At 40.3% G+C, this 14,606-nt stretch overlaps 1 pseudogene; it reads left to right on the top strand.

Annotated features, from left to right (window-relative positions):
* Nucleotides 1–970: 970 nt before the first annotated feature.
* Nucleotides 971–2,152, top strand: LOC114200893 (zinc finger protein 200 pseudogene; annotated as a pseudogene).
* The last annotated feature ends 12,454 nt before the right edge of the window (nucleotides 2,153–14,606 follow it).

The following is a 14,606-nucleotide window of genomic DNA, read 5'->3' as shown; positions in this document are numbered from 1 at the left end:
ACAGTGACAAGCTCAAGGCTTTAAACTCTTAGCCCAATTGACAAAGAACAGGAGATCTATATGCCCCTGAAATAATCTCTTATTTCCCTGAAAATCACACTCAAAATCAACTGTGTGTGTTGCAGAATTAAAAACTAAGTTGAAGGGGGATGGGTTAGCCTGGTGATGGGTATTAAAGAGGGCACATTCTGCATGGAGCACTGGGTGTTATGAACAAACAATGAATCATGGAACACTACATCAAAAACTAATGATGTAATATATGGTGATTAACATAACAATAAAAAAATTAAAAAAAAAACTAAGTTGAATTCACAGACTCTCAGGACTTGACAGCCCAAGGCTTGGAAAAAGAGTTACTGCAAGATGCCTACAAGCCATTTCATGTTTTTTGTTTGTTTCTTTGGTTGTTGTTTTTTTTTTTAAGATTTTATTTATTTATTTGACAGAGAGAGTACAAGTTGGCAGAGGGAGAGGGAAAGCAGGCTCCCTGCTGAGCAGAGAGCCTGATGCGGGGTTTGATCCCAGAGACCCTGGGATCACGACCTGAGCCAAAGACAGACACTTAACCGACCGAGCCACCCAGGCACCCCTTATATTTTATTTTTAATACTCTTATATCTGCTAGTCACAAAACTTCAGAGTAAGCAGAAGTATACAACATAATGATCCATTGCACTGCTCAGAAAGGTAGTATTATCTTGGAGTATCTGCATAGGGATGGTAGGACACAGTAAGTATTGATATAATTGTGCAGAAAAAGTTGATTAAGTATTCGGAAGGGGGAGGGGAGGGCTCGGCCTCTCGCGCCTAGTTTCCCCGGTCTCTCTGCGCCAGGGTCCCTGGGCCGTCCTCTGCAAGGGCCCAGGGATGACAGAGCACCTGAGCACTCAGCTTTCTGACAGATTTCCTTCAGTAAGAGGTGACTCCTGAAGCTCCGCAAAATGAATGTGGTGTGTGATTGCAAGGCATGATGGCTGCAAAAGTGGTTCCAATGCCCTTAAAGCTAAAGTGGTCCTTTATACTGAGAGTTCCTCTGGACTCCAAGCTGGACCAAGACCTACTTTGAGATGCTACTAGTGGGCCCAAGATCATCCACCAGCTGGTTCTGGAGTACTTCCTCACCTTCTTGCCCAAGCCCATAATAACCAAGATTATTATGAAGGATGTGAGCTCAAACTTTCAGAACAGACTGCAACCTCATCCCATGGTGAAGCTTCTGCCCAGAGAAGGAATCCAGCAGAAACAGGACACAGTGTCTCTGTATTTGAAAACTGAGCCTGAGGAACTGGTGGTCCTTGAGGATTTGAATATATTTCATTCCCAAGAAGAATGTGTGAGCCTGGATGCTACTCAACAGCCCACCTCAGAGAAGGAAGACAATGTTGGGGAGATGATGTTACTGATTCATGACGTTAATCCTGAGAGTGAAGATCTTCAGAAGGAAACTGTAGAGAATGAAGATCATAGAGAAGAGACTTCAGACTGTGATGAAGTAGATTGTTCTGCAGTCTCTGAGGAATCACCATGCCATAAAGAAAGACTAAATACATCTATTCCCAAGCAAAGGAAAATGAGAAATCTTCTAGTTACCATTGAAAATGTTACTCCACTAGAGGAACTCTCAAAATATGTGGATATCAATTTGATTGCACTTAGCCAAAATCAGAGAACAAGATGGTACACTTGACCATTGTGTGGGAAACTGTTTAATGAAAGTTCTTATCTTATTTCCCACCAGAGGACTCACACTGGAGAAAAACCATATGACTGTAGTCACTGTGGGGAAAGCTTCAATCATAAAACAAACCTTAATAAACATGAGCGAATCCATACAGGAGAGAAACCTTATTCATGTTCTCAGTGTGGGAAAAACTTTCGTCAAAACTCTCATCGGAGTCGCCATGAAGGAATCCACATAAAGGAGAAGATATTTAAGTGTCCAGAATGTGGGAAAACCTTCCCAGAGAACAAAGAATTTGTGCTTCATCTGCAGAGTCATGAGGCTGAAAGGCCATATAGTTGCAAAAAATGTGGGAGAAGATTTGGTCAGCTGTCCAACTGTACCCGGCATGAAAAAACCCACTAAGCATGAAAGACCCGAAAGTACAAATGGGATCAAGAAAAGTCTGATGATCCTGCCTCAATCTGAAATGTTTCATAAGGAATTCTGAATTCCCAGGCTGTCTGAAAATATACAGATATGTGAAAACCTTATTACGGCCAAAATTGGATAAATACCCAACTTGCCTAAAACCTCAAATTTTTAGAAAATTCACAGGGAAGAAAACATCCTCAAGGGCTATACCTCAGTTAGCATCCAGGATTAAGGAGCTTTCTTTTGTGAACTTATACAACAGTGTAGAGGCCACAGATCCCTTTCCCAAAATGGCTTTGAATATGAGTCTGGAGGCCACTCACCTGCAAGGTGAACAGAGTGACTCAATGTATACGGAAAGCATATCTATTTTTCCCCCACATAGGAATTCACACTTGAGACAAAAAAATAATGCAAAGGTCCTTATCTGGAACTGTGTTTCCCTGAAAAAACGAAACTACTGATTTGTTAAGCCAATAGCTTCCGTTAGCAATTCACATAACTTTCTAAGAATACCCTGTTAAAGCTTGAGTGTTGAAAGGGATTGTTTACTCTGGAATATAGGAAAATACAGTGATTGAATGTCAAAGACTTACTCTCATTTTTATGTGATCTAAACAATTGATCTCAGTAACATTTGCATTTTGTAGTGAAAAGTTACTTTTACAGGAATACTTTCACAACATACTTTTAAAGTGTCTACTGTTCTTACTGTATTTTGCCAGCTATTGCTTAGACAGCTCTCTCATGCCTTTCCATTGCCAAAAGAAGATTGGATCGCTCAGGCCCAGCCACCCAGCCCCATTACTGGAAAAGCTCCTCAGAATCTCGTCCCTCTGATGAGCCAAGAAGAAAACCTGCCTATTAAAGAAATCCAAGAGCCTGAAGAGGAAGAGGAAGACATTGGCTTAGACCCATGATTGGTCAATAAACTTACCATGTGCTTAATTCCCCTCCAAGCAGTCATCAGACCCTTGGCAATGGGTGGTCACTACGTCACAAGCAAAGTGTTTTATTTTTAGCAGTTGTCTCCAGTGGCTAGCTCACATTGCCCCTCATGGAGACAAAATTCCAGAGTCTTCATTGTAGTGGATATTTGTTCTCTTTCGCGTGATACCCAGACTTTCCTGACTTGCCTGCCCAGAGGCAAGACCAGCGGTGCCTTCACAGTACCAATCCTGTGGTGTTTTATTTTAAAGATTCTTGATCAGGGGCGGAGCAAGATGGCGGAGGAGTAGGAGACCTGGATTTCGTCTGGTCTCAGGAATTCAGCTGGATAGGGATCAAACCATTCTGAACACCTACAAACTCAAAAGGACATCAAAGAAAAGAATAGTAACAACTCTCTGAACAGAAAAGTGACCACTTACTGGAAGGTAGGATGTGCGGAGAAGTGAATCGGAGGCGATATTCGGGAGGATAGATGGCGGGGGAGGGGGTCTCCGTCGGCCGCTTCTGGCAAAAGATAGAGCCGCGGAGCACAAAATCGGAAATTTTAGAAGTGGGCTCCGCTGAGGGACAAGGCTACAGTGGCTAAGCGGGGGGTGGAACCCTCGCAGGACAGTGTGGTCTCAGGACCCTCGGGGTCACAGAAAGACCGGGGGTGCCTGACTGCGGCCGAGCTCCCAGTTATCCGAGTGGGGAAGCCGGCTGCAGAGACGGAGCCGAGGCACGGGCTCTCAGCTCGGGGTTGCCATAAACTGTGATCCGCGGCCCAGTCGGGCCACTGCTCCTCCAGCAGGGACCCAACAAGCGGCAGATCCGGGGAGACTCCCCTTCCTCCCCTGGGAGGAGCGGCGCGGGAGCGCACCGCAGGGATCTGCTGGGTTTGGAGACTCCACACGGGGTCGGGTGCCAGAGATAGAAACGCTCGGTCACAGGCCGGGTGAGCACGGAGTGTGGCCGGAGACCAGGGAGACAGGAGTGACTGCTTTTCTCTGGGGGCACACTGAGGAGCAGGGCCCCGAGTTCTCAGCTCCTCTGGGTGGAGATTGGGAGGCCACCATTGTTGCCCTGGTCCTCCAAAGCTGTACCAAGAGCTTGCAGGGAACAAAAGCTCCTGAGAGCAAACTGGAGCAGCTTCCTTAGCCCGGACCAACAAGGGCGGGGCAATTCAGCCTCCAGCAAAGACATTTGGGAACCATGGCAACAGGCCCCTCCCCCAGAAGATCAGCACGAACAGCCAGCAAGCCAAGACCAAGCTTACCGATCAAGGAGAACGGGAGAACTCCAGCGCTAGGGGAATACTGCACATAAAATTCATGGCTTTTTTTTACCATGATTCATTAATTCATCAAAGTTGCTTTTTGTTAACCATTTTTTTTTATTTTTCTTTTTCCCTTTTTCAACCAACATCTTATCAATCTCCTTTTTTAAAAAAAAAAAAAATTTTTATTTTTCATTTTTAGAGTCATATTTGATCCCTTCATAGTAGTTACCCTTATTTTTGGCAAATATATATAAGTTGTTCTCTCTTTAAAATTTTGAGATACAGTTTCTTCTAACAGATCAAAATATACCCTAAATCACTAGTGTATGCCTTGGTTCTAGTCTGCTGCCTGATCATATTCTCTCCCTTTTTCCTTTTTTTTTTTTCTTAAATCTTCTTCTTTCTTTTTTCAAACAACTTCTTATCTTATCAACTCCTTTTATAAAATCTTTTATAATTTTCATATTTACAGTCATCTTCCATCCCTTCACTGTATCAACCGTTATTTTGTACATATATGTCTTTCTTCCTTTAAAATTTCAGGAGGCACTTTTTTCTAACAGACCCAAAATATGCCCAAAATCTAGTGTGTGGCACTGATCTATGCACTAACCTGATCATAATTGATCATATTCTGCTTTTTTTGTATTGTTCTGTTTTTGTCTTTATCTTTTTTTCTTTTTTTTTCTCTCTTTTTTCGTTCTTTCCCTTTCTTTTCCCCTGGTTTCAGGTCTTTTCTGATTTGTATACACTATATTTGCTGGGGACGTTGTAAACCTGTTAGCATTTTGTTCTCTCATTCATCTATTCTCCTCTGGACAAAATGACAAGACGAAAAAAATCACCTCAGCAAAAAGAACAAGAGGTAGTACCATCTGCCAGGGACCTACTCAATACTGACATTAGTACGATGTTGGACCTAGAGTTCAGAATCATGACTTTAAAGATACTAGCTGGGCTTGAAAAAAGTGTGGAAGTTATTAGACAAACCCTTTCTGGAGAAATAAAAGAACTAAAATCTAACCAAGTCGAAATCAAAAAGGCTATTGATGAGGTGCAATCAAAAATGGAGCACTAACTGCTAGGATAAATGAGACAGAAGAGAGAATCAGCGATATAGAAGACCAAATGTTGGAAAATAAAGAGGCTGAGAAAAGAGAGAAAAAAAACTACAGGATCACGAGGGCAGAATTCGAGAGATAAGCGATACAATAAGACGAAACAACATTAGAATAATTGGGATCCCAGAAGAAGAAGAAAGAGAAAGAGGGGCAGAAGGTATATTGGGGCAAATAATAGCAGAGAACTTCCCTAATGTGGGGAAGGAAACAGGCATCAAAATCCAGGAGGCACAGAGAACCCCTCTCAAAATCAATAAAAATAGATCAACACCCTGACATCTAAAAGTTAAACTTACGAGTCTCAGAGACAAAGAGAAAATCCTGAAAGCAGCTCGGGAGAAGAGATCTGTAACCTACAATGGCAGAAACATTAGACTGGCAATAGACCTATCCACAGAGACCTGGCAGGCCAGAAAGGACTGGCATGATATCTTCAGAGCACTAAACGAGAAAAATATGCAGCCAAGAAAACTATATCCAGCTAGGCTATCATTGAAAATAGAAGGAGAGATAAAAAGCTTCCAGAACAAACAAAAACTAAAGGAATTGGCAAACACGAAACCAGCCCTACAAGAAATATTGAAAGAGGTCCTCTAAGGAAAAACAGAGACTAAAAGCAGCATAGATCAGAAAGGAACACAGACAATATACAGTCACAGTCACCTGACAGGCAATACAATGGCACTAAATTCATACCTTTCAATAGTTACCCTGAATGTAAATGGGCTAAATGCCCCAATCAAAAGACAAGGCTATCAGATTGGATTAAAAAACAAGACCCATCCATATGCTGTCTGCAAGAGACTCATTTTAGACCCAAAGACACCCCCAGATTGAAAGTGAGGGGGTGGAAAAACATTTACCATGCTAATGGACACCAAAAGAAAGCTGAGGTGGCAATCCTTATATCATACAAATTAGATTTTAAAACAAAGACTGTAATAAGAGATGAGGAAGGACACTATATCCTACTTAAAGGATCTATCCAACAAGAAGATCTAACAAATGTAAATATCTATGCCCCTAACGTCGGAGCAGCCAATTATATAAGGCAATTAATAACAAAAGCAAAGAAAACATTAACAACAATACAATAATAGTTGGGAAGTTTAACACCCCCCTAACTGAAAATGGACAGATCATCTAAGCAAAAGATCAACAAGGAAATAAAGACTTTAAATGAAACACTTGACCAAATGGACTTCACAAATATTTTCAGAACATTCCATCCCAAAGCAATGGAATACACATTCTTCTCTAGTGCCCATGGAACATTCTCCAGAATTGATCACATCCTAGGTCACAAATCAGGTCTCAAACGGTACCAAAAGATTGGAATTAATCCCGGCATGTTTTCAGACCACAATGCTTTGAAACTAGAACTCAATCACAAGAGGAAAGTCGGAAAGAACTCAAATACATGGAGGCTAAAGAGCATCCTACTAAAGAATGAATGGGTCAACCAGGAAATTAAAGAAAAATTAAAAAAATTCATGGAAACCAATGAAAATGAAAACACAACTGTCCAAAATCTTTGGGATACAGCAAAGGCAGTCCTGAGAGGAAAGTATATAGCAATACAAGCCTTTCTCAGAAATAAGAAAGGTCTCAAATACACAACCTAACCCTACACCTAAAGGAGCTAGAGAAAAAACAGCAAATAAAGCCTAAACCCAGCAGGAGAAGAGAAATCATAAAGATCAGAGCAGAAAAATTAACAAGTCAGGGAACGACAGATGTTGGCAGGGATGTGGAGAAAGGGGAACCCTCCTACATTGTTGGTGGGAATGCAAGCTGGTGCAGCCACTCTGGAAAACAGTATGGAGGTTCCTCAAACAGTTGAAATTAGAGCTACCATTCGATCCAGCAATTGCACTACTGGGTATTTACCCCAAAGATACAAATGTAGGGACCCGAAGGGGTACATGCACCCCAATGTTTATAGCAGCAATGTCCACAATAGCCAAACTGTGGAAAGAGCCAAAATGTCCATCGACAGATGAATGGATAAAGAAGAAGTGGTATATATACACAATGGCATATTATGCAGCCATCAAAAGGAATGAGATCTTGCCATTTGCAACGACGTGGATGGAACTGGAGGGTGTTATGCTGAGTGAAATAAGTCAATCAGAGAAACACATGTATCATATTACCTCACTGATATGAGGAATTCTTAATCTCAGGAAACAAACTGAGGGTTGCTGGAGTGGGGGTGGGGTGGGAGGGATGGGGTGGCTGGGTGATAGACATTGGGGAGGGTATGTGCTATGGTGAGCGCTGTGAATTGTGCAAGACTGTTGAACCACGGATCTGTACTTCTGAAACAAATAACGCAACATATTTTAAGAAAAAAGAAAAAGAAGAAGAGAGCAGGAGAGGAAGAATGAAGGGGAGTAATTCAGAGGGGGAGACGAACCATGAGAGATGATGGACTCTGAAAAACAAACTGAGGGTTCTAGAGAGGACGAGGGCGGGGGATGGGTTAGCCTGGTGATGGGTATTAAAGAGGGCACATTCTGCATGGAGCACTGGGTGTTATGAACAAACAATGAACCATGGAACACTACATCAAAAACAAATGATGTAATATATGGTGATCAACATAACAATAAAAAATTTAAAAATAAATAAATAAAGATCAGAGCAGAAATCAATGAACTAGAAACCAAAAGAACAGTAGAACAGAAAATGAAACTAGGAGCTGGTTCTCTGAAAGAATTAACAAGATTGATAAACCCCTGGCCAGACTTATCAAAAAGAAAAGAGAAATGACCCAAATCAACAAAATCATGAATGAAAGACGAGAGATCAGAACCAACACCAAAGAAATACAAACAATTATAAGAACATATTATGAGCAACTCTATGCCAGCAAATTAGATAACCTGGAAGAAATGGGTGCATTCCTAGAGATGTATCAACTACCAAAATTGAACCAGGAAGAAATAGAAAACCTGAACAGACCTATAACCACTAAGGAAATTGAAGCAGTCATCAAAAATCTCCCATCAAACAAAAGCCCAGGGCCAGATGGCTTCCCAAGGGAATTCTATCAGACATTTAAAGAAGAATTAATACCTATTCTCCTGAAACTGTTCCAAAAAATAGAAATGGAAGGAAAACTTCCAAACTCCTTTTATGAGGCCACCATTACCTTGATCCCAAAACCAGACAAAGACCCCATCAAAAAGGAGAATTACCGACCAATATCCTTGATGAACATGGATGCAAAAATTCTCACCAAAATACTAGCCAATAGGATCCAACAGTACATTAAAAGGATTATTCACCATGACCAAGTGGGATTTATCCCTGGGCTGCAAGGCGGGTTCAACATCCGCAAATCAATCAACGTGATACAATACATTAACAAAAGAAAGAACAAGAATCATATGATCCTCTCAATAGATGCAGAAAAAGCATTTGACAAAGTACAGCATCCTTTCTTGATCAAAACTCTTCAGAGTATAGGGATAGAGGGTACATACCTCAATATCATAAAAGCCATCTATGAAAAACCTACAGCAAATATCATTCTCAATGGGGAAAAGCTGAGAGCTTTTCCCCTAAGGTCAGGAATGCGGCAGGGATGTCCACTCTCACCACTGCTATTCAACATAGTATTAGAAGTCCTAGCCACAGCAATCAGACCACAAAAAGAAATCAAAGGCATCCAAATCGGCAAAGAGGAAGTCAAACTCTCACTCTTTGCAGATGATATGATACTGTATGTGGAAAACCCAAAAGACTCCACCCCAAAACTGCTAGAACTCCTACAGGAATTCAGTCAAGTAGCAGGATATAAAATCAGTGCACAGAAATCCGTGGCATTCCTATACACCAACAACAAGACAGAAGAGAGACAAATCAAGGAGTCCATCCCATTTACAACTGCACCCAAAACCATAAGATACCTAGGAATAAATTTTACCAAAGAGGCAAAGGATCTGTACTCAGAAAACTATAAAATATTCATGAAAGAAATTGAAGAAGACACAAAGAAATGGAAAAACGTTCCATGCTCATGGATTGGAAGAACAAACATTGTGAAGATGTCAGTGCTACCTAGAGCAATCTACACATTCAATGCAATCCCCATCAAAATACCATCCACCTTTTTCAAAGAAATGGAACAAATAATCCTAACATTTGTACGGAACCAGAAGAGACGCCAAATAGGCAGAGGATGGTTGAAAAAGGAAAGCAAAGCTGGCAGCATCACAATTCCGGACTTCCAGCTCTATTACAAAGTTCTCATCATCAAGACAGTATGGTACTGGCAACAAAAACAGACATATAGATCAATGGAACAGAATCGAGAGCCCAGAAATGGACCCTCAATTCTATGGTCAACTAATCTTCGACAAAGGAAAGAATGTCCAATGGCAAAAAGACAGTCTCTTCAACAAATGGTGTTGGGAAAATTGGACAGCCACATGCAGAAGAATGAAACTGGACCATTTCCTTACACCACACACAAAAATAGACTCCAAATGGTTGAAAGACCTAAACGTGAGACAGGAGTCCATCAAAATCCTAAAGGAGAACACAGGCAGCAACCTTTTCAACCTCAGCCACAGGAACTTCTTCCTAGAAACATCGCCAAAGGCAAGGGAAGCAAGGGCAAAAATGAACTATTGGGATTTCATCAAGATAAACAGCTTTTGCACATAAAAGAAACAGTCCACAAAACCAGAAGACAACCGACAGAATGGGAGAAAATATTTGCAGATGACATATCAGATAAAGGGCTAGTATCCAAAATCTATAAAGAACTTATCAAACTCAACACCCAAAGAACAAATAATCCAATCAAGAAATGGGCAGAAGACATGAACAGACATTTTTTCAAAGAAGACATCCAAATGGCCAACAGGCACATGAAAAAGTGCTCCACATCACTCAGCATCAGGGAAATCCAAATCAAAACCTCAATGAGATACCACCTCTCACCCGTCAGAATGGCTAAAATTAACAAGTCAGGAAACGACAGATGTTGGCGGGGATGTGGAGAAAGGGGAACCCTCCTACACTGTTGGTGGGAATGCAAGCTGGTGCAACCCCTCTGGAAAACAGTATGGAGGTTCCTCAAACAGTTGAAGATAGAGCTACCATACGATCCAGCAATTGCACTACTGGGTATTTACCACAAAGATACAAATGTAGGGATCCTAAGGGGTACTTGCACCGCAATGTTTATAGCAGCAATGTCCACAATAGCCAAACTGTGGAAAGAGCCAAGATGTCCATCGACAGATGAATAGATAGAGAAGAAGTGGTATATATACACAATGGAATATTATGCAGCCATCAAAAGGAATGAGATCTTGCCATTTGCAACGACGTGGATGGAACTGGAGGGTGTTATGCTGAGTGAAATAAGTCAATGAGAGAAAGACATGTATCATATGACCTCACTGATATGAGGAATTCTTAATCTCAGGAAACAAACTGATTGTTGCTGGAGTGGTGGGGGGTGGGAGGGATGGGGTGGCTGGGTGATAGACATTGGGGAGGGTAGGTGCTATGGTGAGCACTGTGAATTGTACAAGACTGATGAACAACGATCTGTACTTCTGAAACAATAATGCAATATATGTTAAGAAAAAAAAAAAGAAGAAGAAGATAGCAGGAGGGGAAGAATGAAGGGGAGTAAGTCGGAGGGGGAGACGAACCATGAGAGACGATGGACTCTGAAAAACAAACTGAGGGTTCTATAGGGGAGGGGTTGGGGGGATGGGTTAGCCTGGTGATGGGTATTAAAAAGGGCACATTCTGCATGGAGCACTGGGTGTTATGCACAAACAATGAATCATGGAACACTACATCAAAAACTAATGATGTAATGTATGGTGATTAACATAACCATAAAAAAATATTTTAAAAAAATCTAAAACATCAAAAAATAAATAAATAAATAAAGATTCTTGATCAGTTTTTGCTTTTCTTTTAGGTTTCCTAAGGTTTTACATTGGTATTTTGATTGAAATAGGTTAATCCTATAAACTGAGAAGAAAACATGTTAGCTTTATAAATTTTGTTTCCCATCCAGAAACATGCCTTTCCATTCATTAAATATTATATTCCTGAGTAAATTTTTCTAATTTTCTTCATGTAAATTCTATACAATTTTGTTATTGTAAATAGTTTTTTCATTGTATTTTTCTAGTTGATTATTGTTATTACATAGGAGTTATTTTAAATTATATATTTCTGAAACTAATAAAAAAAAGTTGATTAAGTGAGAAGAGATTCTCCCAGAAACCCTAGGAAGCAGATGTCTACTGCCCTTGACCTGAGACAATAAGTGGGAAAATTTGTGGGAGGTGCCAACAGTCCTTTGACTAGTGGAAAAGGAGGGTAGGTCTACTGCAGCTACCCTGTATGGCTCTATATGTAGTTCTTAAGTTCCTTTTGTTTAGGTCTCCTCACTGGCATTAGTTCATTGATTCAAAGGACTAGGGCCCAGTGGCCATGTTTGTATCCCTGACTCTCTGGTCACAGTGGACTGGCTATTATCTGATTCAGTGGAAAGATTTCCAAAATTAGCCAATTTTATATTCTTGCAAATCACCATGTTTGTGTTGTTATTGTGACTTGCACTTATAAAACATTTTTTCCTCATCACCTCAAGTCTTCAGATCTTAATCCCACTCCTCTATGAAAGACATTCTTCACACCTCAATTAATTAGTTCAGGCAGGTTTACATGGTTTGAGGGTTAACACCTGTTTTGATATTCCCCTCTCTCCTCAATCAACATGTCATCAACCCCAATCTTTCCTGCCAAAGTCAAGAGTGGGCATGAGATTCTCAGGTGCTCTTTTCCTCCATAATCCCCACCTTCCCTTCCTTAATTTCCTGTCTTCCATAATCCATTCCACTTGTTGATTATGACCCTGTTTCCTGAGCATTATGTATAACCCATATAATAGCCACAGAGTAAGAGTTACAATTTCTGCTTTACAGGTGGGTGAATTAAAGCTCATAAAAGGCTGTGTAAATGGGCCAAATGTCAAACAGCTGTTAAGTAACACAAATGGAATCTTAACCCAGGATCATGAGACTCCATGGCTCAAAGCTCCTTCCAGTGCACCAGATGGCAGTTCCCACTTCCTGTTAGACAGGCACTTTCATACTGTGTCTTAGGCAGTTTCTCCTGGGATAGCACATAATCCCCCTGTTACTGGAACATATGGGTATGGGAACAGTGGTAGCAGATGAGCCTGGAGAAGCAAGGAGCAGAAAGTAATGAGCAGATGTAATTCTGCAGAACCCAGGAGCTCATAAAGAGTTTTAAGGAGGAAAATAACATAACCAGATGTGTTTTTGAGAAGCTAACTCTGGAGGGAGGTAGACTAGTCAGACAATAGAGAAGACAACTATGAGAAAGTAAAAGAACATGAGGACCAAATCTGGGGCAGTGGCAGTGCCTTAGAAAGAAGTTCCTATATTTAAGAGACATTTTAAAGTAAAATCTTGAATTTAGTGATTTATTAGGGGGTAGGAAGTAAAGAAGAGGGGTTAAGGGCAACTCCAAAGTTTCTGATTATGAATGCCATGGAACATGACAGAAAAAAAAAAGAATAAAATGAGATAGGGAGAGAGCAATTTCTGTTGTGGATATATTAGATTTGAAATATCTATTAACATGTATCTATACCCTAACAGTCTTTGCATTTTCTAGGGAAAAGACAATCTCAATAAATGTTATTAGCTATCTGAGTTGATAATTAAAATCTCAACCTCAGGAAAATACTATGTACCCATCAGAATGTCTAAAATTTAAAGGAAAAAAACACTCAAAATACAAAGAGTTGGCAAATTTGTGGAACAGTGGCCACCTCCATACACTGTTAATGAATGTAAATTTGTACAACCACATTGGAAAACTATTTGCAAGTATTCACTAACACTAACATATGCATACCTCAAGCCCCAGAAATTCCATGATAACATTTACACACAACAGAAATGCATACATATGCTCACCAAAAAAACAAAAATAAGTATATTCAGAGCAGCAGTTCTCATAGTTGCCCAAACTGGAAGCAACTCAAAAGCATACATTAGAATGCTGTGCATCAATGAAAATGAAGGAACCACAACTACACAGAACAACATGGAAAAATCTCACAAATATAACATTGAGTAAAATAAACCAGCCACAAAATACATGCATGCTGTATGATTTCAGCTTTATAAAATTCAAAAACAGGCAAAATTAATCTGTTCTGTTGGAAGGCTTGACACCTCTTTGTGTGGAGGATTACTGAAAACAGGCACCAGAGATAACTTTGTGTTTTGGTAATCTATTTCTTGACTTGGGTGCTGCTTTGCTGGGTAGAATTTCATTGAGATGTACATTTATAGTCTGCATTTTTTTCAGATCTGTGGCATTTAAATTTAGAAGTTTACATTACAAACAGATTCTCCAATCCCTTCCAGCACCAAATTATTCAATCAAAAATACTTAATAAATGTTTACATGAGCCATTTTGCTTGACTTGAAGATGGAAAGAAAAGGCATAAAAAGTATTGTGTAGATTAAGATTCTTTCTCAGAAGATATGAGACACTACCTAGTGCACAGCCTTTCCCAGGCTCTTCATCAAAGCTGTGTTTACCTGGCCTTGAAAATGGAGACATTAGCAAGACCCACCTCACTAAATTTATTGTGAAGATACAAACAAAATGGTGTGGTTGAGGAAATGAAAAACATTATGCATATGTTATTTGTTTTGAAGACAAGGCCCTTGGTTTTCTTGAAGGTTATACTTTAATTGAGGAGATATTCACTTATGAACCCCAAAAGAAAACTTTGAAGAAAAGCTGTAAAATAAAGCAGCAGTTGGAAACGATTTTGATCATATATCACAGGCTTATGGATTTCTCTTCTTGTCATAATTCAATGAAACTAGCATAAAGCAAACTTTGTTTCTTAAAGAGGCAGGGAAGTTGAATAAGTATGTCTGAGAACAACACTTTGTCCTTCAAGGACCAGGCCAACCAGTCCAGCTCCTTGGTTCAGAAAAGAAATGATTTCATCTCAACACCTAATAGCCTGGCAAGTCCCAGCTGCTGCTGAAGCCAGCAGCAGAACACAAAGCCCCACAGAGAAGCCTGCTCCCATGACTCCACCTTAACTTCACACCTCTATTGCTCCTTCTTTAAACC

Source organism: Eumetopias jubatus, unplaced genomic scaffold, assembly GCF_037043125.1.
Source record: "Eumetopias jubatus isolate StellerSeaLion01/CBP00866 unplaced genomic scaffold, mEumJub1_p1.0 scaffold_17, whole genome shotgun sequence".
Lineage (NCBI taxonomy): Eukaryota > Metazoa > Chordata > Mammalia > Carnivora > Otariidae > Eumetopias > Eumetopias jubatus.
The sequence above is the reverse complement of the archived record's forward strand: the minus strand, read 5'-3'. Positions and strand labels throughout refer to the sequence as shown.